Below are 7,079 nucleotides of genomic sequence, written 5' to 3'. Positions count from 1 at the left end.
ACATCTTTTGTGTCATTGCTGTGCCATGCCATCTCTTACCAAAGCATACAATCCCGTGTTATATTTCTTGCAGCGGAGTTTGCGCTTATGATCCAGTATTTTGTTGTGTTTTGCAATCATTTGGTTTCTGCCACAATGGCCCACCAAGGTATGGATGTGGCGTGGGAGTATCGTTGACAGGTGATTGTCCTTGGGCAGAATGGCTGGATGCTTGGTTTCCTCTGGCATTGCCAACTTACTTAGTCTACCTCCAAGTCTTAGGATTCCATGTTGGGGATGGGATCCAATCTATAGATCCTGCTATGTCTCTTAATGGGTAGGCCCTTTTTGTAGAGAGGTCATCTCATCCTGAAAGGATTGTTGTTGGACATAGGTTATGAGCGAATGCTCGGCTTTGGCTAGATCCTTCACAGACAGCTGTGACCTAGTTGGGTCCAAGTCACTAATTGTCTTCTTTTAAACTCGACTTTCTTAGTATTTCCTTGAATTTTTTAAGAGCCATGCTGTTGATTGAATCAACTTATCCCATGATGAGAAGTGCTCGATAAAACGAGTCAGAGGACTTTGATTCTGCAGCACGCCTGTAATAAAAAGCCACAGCTACCCTTTTGACCTCCGGGTCACCGTGGGCCAGTGTGGGTGATACTTGGGTCACTGCCCAGTCTGTGTCAGGTTGCATCAGGAAATGTGGTCCTCCCAGCCAGTGTCCTTCATGAAGAAAGGTCTCTGCTTTCATGCCTCTTGATGCGCTGTCTGCGGGGTTAAGTCCAGTCCTTATGTGGCGCCATTGGGCTTTGTGTGTCAGATCCCAATAATGGACACTCTGTTAGCCACATAGGTATGAAAACTTCTGGAGTCGTTTTGGATATATTTTAGGGCCGGCAGTGCTGTCGGTCCAAAAGACAGAGTCACCGAGGGTTAACTCAAGCTCTCTCTTCAGCATCCTGTCAATCCTAGCCGCAAGGACTGCGCTGGCAAGCTCCAGCCTTGGGATAGTCACCACTTTTAAAGGTGCAACTCTTGCCTTCCCAATCACAAACGCAATGTGAGGTGGTCCACTGTCACAAGTCAGTTTCAGATAGCTGACTGCCCCATAACCTCGCTCCATGCATCGCAGAAGTGGTGCATCTGTGCACCAGAAACTTCAAAATCTGGTGGCCTCTCCTGATTCTTAGGCTGGAAATCAGGTTCAGGTCTTTCAGCCACTCCTTCCATTTTTCTGTATAAGCAGTCGGTATCGGCTCATCCCATCCACAATGTAGCTTGTTCAGGTCCTGCAGTATTCCTTTCCCGGTCAGCAGGACTGGTGCTAGGAACCCCAGAGGATCGTAGACTGAATTCAACACAGACAGAATGCTTCTGCGGGTGACTGATGGTTGTTTTGGGGTGATCGAGAAGAAAAACATCTCTGACTCAACGTCCCATCGCATACCAAGAGCTCTTTCTAGGGGCAGTCTGTCTTTATCGAGGTCCAGATCTTTGACCTCTTTTGCTCTCTCATCCGCAGGAACAGAAGCAAGGACTGCATGACTGTTACTGGTCCACTTGGTGAGCTTAAAACCACTTGTGGCGCACACTGATCTGAGCTCCTTTATCAGATGGATTGCTTGATTCTCATTTGGGACAGATTTGAGACAGTCGTCTACGTAAAAGTTGCGACGAATGGTGCTGAGAACGTCAGCGCCATACTTTCCTTCATTATCATCAGCTGTCCGCTTCAGCACAGCTCGGGGATGAGACGGCTCCAAAAAGATGCACCGTCATCCGGTACTCTGCTAGCGGTTGCTTGGTGTCGACATCTGGCCACCACAGGAATCTGAGGAAGTCCACATCATCTTTCGGAATTCTTACTTGATGGAACATTCCTTCGATGTCCCCCATCACTGCTACCGGTTCCTGTCGGAATCTGAGGAGTACAACCAACAAGGTGTTCGTAAGGTCAGGGCCCTGCAGCAGCTCAGAATTCAGGGAAGTCCCTTGGAATGAGGAGGTACAATCAAACACCACTTTCGTATTGTTTATTTTCTTTTGTGATAGACACCATGGTGAGGTATATACCACAGTCTACTATCTATCCGGGGCAGTTGGTCTTCTGGCATTCTTTCTGCATGCCCTTTCCTCAAGACGTCACCCATGAAACCTTTATAATCCTTCTGAAAGGCTTTCGTCTCTCTGGAATCTGCGGGCAAGACTTAGTGCTCTTTGTTCCGCCACCTTCCTGTTGTTTGGCAGGCTGATGTCATCCCGACGAAACAGAAGTCGTATTTCATAGTGGCCTTCTTTTCTTTTGACTGAGCTGTTCATTACATGCAAGAATTTCTTGTCTTCAAATGAGTTTTCTTGTTTTTCATTGTATGCCAACTCTGTGAAGTCCTGGTTGTATTGGTGTAAGAGGAGCTCTTCCAGCCTGAACACTGATATCTTATTGGATGTAATCCGAGGTCGACCTTGCTCATCCAAAGATGCGGTGCTGCTTAGAGGCCCATTTATAGTCCAACCTAGGCTTGTTAGGACTGCATAGGGTCCTTCACCTTGGCTATTGATTACTTTCAGTGGCTCCATAGCCCTTGGGACATTTGCACCGATTAATATGCTCACCTCTGCCTTGATGCGTCTTAGGTGGACATCATTTAGGTAAGGCCATCCTTTTATGTCCTCCTCTGTTGGAATGTTCTCCTCGCTGACCGGAATGGCGTCTTGTGAGAAGACCTCTGGAAGCTCTATGAAACCATTGCCATCCAGGCTGCAAACCTCCAGCCCTCTCATAACATGGGTTTTCACAGGCTTTTCATGGCCCATTGTTCGGAGTAGGATCTCTGTTTTCTTTCCTCTGACAGACAACTGTTCCATCAGCTTCTCTGTGACAAAAGTAGCATTGCTTCCAGGGTCTAGAAACGCATTGGTTTCTATCACACAGCTGCCTTTGTGTGCCTTCAACTTTACGGGTACCACTGCCAACTTGTAGTCCTTAATTCTGTTTCCTGCTTCAGCTTCTGATGACACCATAGCAATTTGTGCTGCTGCTGATACTTTAGCAATGGAGTTGTTGCTGGTGTCCGAAATCTGCTTAGCCGCTGGCCTGGGACTTCGTGGGGTGAAGTTCTCCATATGCAAGTCAGTGGGGTGCTTCTTCCCACAGGAACGACACGTGAGACGTGTCTTGCATTCTTTACTCATGTGACCTTTGACCAAGCAGGCGAAGCAGAATCCATTTTTCCTTAGCAGCTCAACTTTCTCCTTGTGGGGAATCTTTGTTATTTTCCGCATTTTTCCATTGCATGCTCTCCTTTGCAGAAAGCGCGGGGCTCGACAAAAAGCGTCAACAGCAGTATGGGTGCCCTCTGGCCTGTATTCTCTTTTCTGTGTATTGGTGTTCATGCTGGCTTCTTTGTTGGGAGCGATAGTCGTAACAAAGCTTTTCTTGCTGCTGGATCCCGTGATCGATAAGTCTCTTCTGGGCTTCCCCTGGCCTGTTTTTCCATAAACAGAACAAGGTCGTGGAACTTAGGTCTCTGCTGTGTCCTTTCAGTGATATCACATACGGCAGACCGCCACTTTTCTCAAGTTTAAACGGGAGTTTGAAACAAGCCTTTTCATGTTAGATGGGGAGTCCAGTTCTGACACCTATGGGAGCTCCTGAACTGCATTACCACAGCCCCTTAGATAGAGGACGTAGCTGTGTAGTGCCTTTCCATCATCTGTACGTGTTGGATTCCAGTTTAAGGCCTTTTCAACATATGCAGGCGTGACTTTAAAATCGTCACCAAAATGATATGTAAGTAGGCGCTTTGCTTCCTCGTAACCAGTTGTAGCGTTCATGTGAAAGCAGCTTTGGACCAGTTCTTTAGGCTGACCTACAGTGTACTGTTCCAGGAAGTATAGTCGATCCTCGTTACTGTTGGTCTTGTCCTCGATGTTGTGCTTAAAAGCCCTCATAAATGATCTGAAAGTGAGAGGGTCACCGTCGAACACCTGCACCTCCCTCCTTGGGAGTTTAGATTCTTTGTGCTGTATCACCAGCAGATCCGCCAAGTCTGTTTGTCTTTGCATAATGTTTGTGAGGTCGATGCCTTGAGCCGTTTCACTTCTGGGAGTGGATTCGCCTCGTCTATGTGGTCCATCAGATACAACAACTTTAAATGGGGGAAGGTTTGCTGTAGTCCTTGGTGCATGCTCAGACCCTTTTGGTGGTATGTGTGGGGGGTACTGAGTGTGTATCAATTTTTGTAATGGTGTTTTAGGTATGGCTCCTATCCGTGCAAACTCCAGGTGTGTTAGGCTTCCTTCTATTTTACCAGATGCATTCATTAGGTCTGCCATTTCCTTTCCGGATTTCCCAGCTGATACTTCTCCATTTCCAATTCATGTCTCCTTTTAAGGGCTTCAGCTCTGGCCTGCAGAGCAGCTTTGTCTGCAGCCGCCTTCATGCGCACTGACACAATGGATGAGGATTTGGAACCCTTGGAACCTTTTGAACTTTTAGAACATTTAGAACCCCTTGAACTAGTCTGTGAGACACTGTCTCCTGCATCCACAAGAGCCTGTGGGTCGGACTGAGATTTTATCCATCGATCCACCTCGGTTATAAAAACATCATAATCGGCCATTTTCGCTCATACCAGTTCAGAGTTTCATTTATTCTCACATCCTCAGGCAGCAGTTCCTGAATAGATTCATGACACCTTTTAAATTCCTCCAGCAATCTTAGAAATTCCTTTGCACCTTCATTAACAGTGACAACATCGGCACCCTCCTTCATCAATGTTTTTATCTCATTCATTTTCCGTGTGCAGTGTGAAAGTTTCCCGCTGCGTGTTGCGCTGAGTGATTTGAACGCTTTCCTCTGTTGTCCATTCCAGCGATCCCGGCTTCAGTGACTCCACATTCCGTTCCTGCTGCCATCGTCTCAGTGTTCGTTCTCACCCTTTATTATTCGTTTGTACAATTTATGTTCTTTACGTCCGTCCGATAACTATTCTCGATTATTCGTTAGTTTTCCGGTAATCACTCATTTAATGTCATTCCTCCATGCGCACAGCCGCGCGATATTTCGGTCGGTTTAGACCATTTCAGTTACTTTCTTTCCGTGGCGTATCCTTTGTATGTTTGATCGTAACCAGGTTGAGAAAACAGCGCATTCGCTGGTGTACTCACGGTACCGGTGAAATCTGAATCTGGCAGCAGTCCAGCTCCAATCCAAACAACACTGACTCCGGTCTCATCGCTTCCTTTCTATCTTGACTGGCGTCCTTCCTGGCGTTCAGATGGACTAATTTTTAACTGATTGTAGGAGCGGTCAGTAAATCAACGCGCATTCTTTCGAAGTGTCACAATGATGGTTCCTTTATGTATGTATGTTGTGTATGTGTCTTTGTGTGTGAGTGTCTTTATGTGTGTGTGTGTGTGTGTCTGTGTGTACGTGTCTTTGTGTGTGTTTCTTTATGTGTGTGTGTCTGACGTCTGACAACATTATGGAAAGGATTCATGTTAAAGAGTATGATCCTTTTTTTACACATAAAAACATCTGTAAAATTGCGTTCTATAAACCCACCAGACTCCATGTAAATAAAGTGTAATTTAATCATCATAAAATACACTGCTTTTGAAGTCGAGAGCAGAGGTGTCAAGTAACGAAGTACAAATACTTCGTTACCTTACTTAAGTAGAAAATTTTGGGTATGTATACTTTACTGGAGTAATTATTTTACAGCATACTTTTTACTTCTACTCCTTACATTTTCACGGAATTATCTGTACTTTCTACTCCTTAAATAGCCTCGTTACTCATATTTCAGTTCGGCTTGTTTTCATTCCGGCTCGTCATCGTTCAAAAAAACACACAAAAACCCCTATCCAGATCGCTCCATCCGGAGAGAGTGAATGTGATTGTGGTTGGATGAGAAGTATAAACATAGTCATGCCGACACCCTATTGGTTTGTACGCGATCCATCAAACCTGCACAGACCCGGTGCCTTAACGACCGTTATCTACCGGACCGAATAGCAACGTGGATTTCGGTGCCTTATTTAGGAGCCGCTTAAATGACTGCGCTTCTCTCTGATGCTCCGAAAAACGGACGTTAGAGGGAACTGAAACATCGCCGCACGGGACGCTAGTTAACACTACAGTTGGCAGCAGCTAACGTTAGCCTACGGTTAGCTAGCAGCGGGAGTAAACACGGTTAAAACGGACAGCTAAACGGTGTAAAGTGTGTCTGTATTTCACTGGAGAGGATTGTAACACAAGCCTGTAGCTGCCGTTGTCTGATAAACACAGAAGAGATGTGTCACCTTTTTCAGCCCTTCTGAGTTTGCAGGTATGATTTTAATATAACATTATTATAGTCATATGATTTTTTCCTAACGTTTTGGGGTTACGTTTTTGTCCTTAATGGCATTGTTTCCCCCTTACATCAGGGGTCTTCAACGTTTTTTAAGCCAAGGACCCCTTAACTTAAAGTGAGATGTAGCAGGGACCCCCCCTACATATTGTATGAAATTAAGTTGCATATTAAACTGGGCCTACAATAACTGTTAGGGCAACCTAAAGCCTTCTTATGTACCCTTTTTTCATAAGCTATTAAAATATTAATTGTTGGCATGATTTTATAAATCATATTTTAATGTTACATACTGTATGTGACACAGTAAATCTAGGATTAACTGTATCTGTGGGCTGATATCTTAGGGACTACCTTACCTATAGGCCAGTAAGCCTATCATCAGTGGGAATTTATATTTGCTAATAATATGTTGGAATTATGTTGAGGCATTTTAATTTTAAAAGACTCAAAGATAATAAAAAGACTCAAAAATGTACAATAATTTGGAGGCCCCCCTGCATGACTCTGAGGACCCCCTGTTGAAGATCTCTGCCTTACATTACTTTTACTTTTATACTTTAAGTAGTTTTGAAACCAGTACTTTTACACTTTTACTTAAGTAAAAAGCTTGAGTTGATACTTCAACTTCTACAAAAGTCTTTTCAAACCCTAGTATCTATACTTCTACTTGAGTAATGAATGTGAATACTTTTGACACCTCTGGTCGAGAGAAACAAAATAAAACTATGAAAAGCC

The sequence above is a fragment of the Perca flavescens genome, chromosome 5, assembly GCF_004354835.1.
Source record: "Perca flavescens isolate YP-PL-M2 chromosome 5, PFLA_1.0, whole genome shotgun sequence".
NCBI lineage: Eukaryota > Metazoa > Chordata > Actinopteri > Perciformes > Percidae > Perca > Perca flavescens.
The sequence above is the reverse complement of the archived record's forward strand: the minus strand, read 5'-3'. Positions refer to the sequence as shown.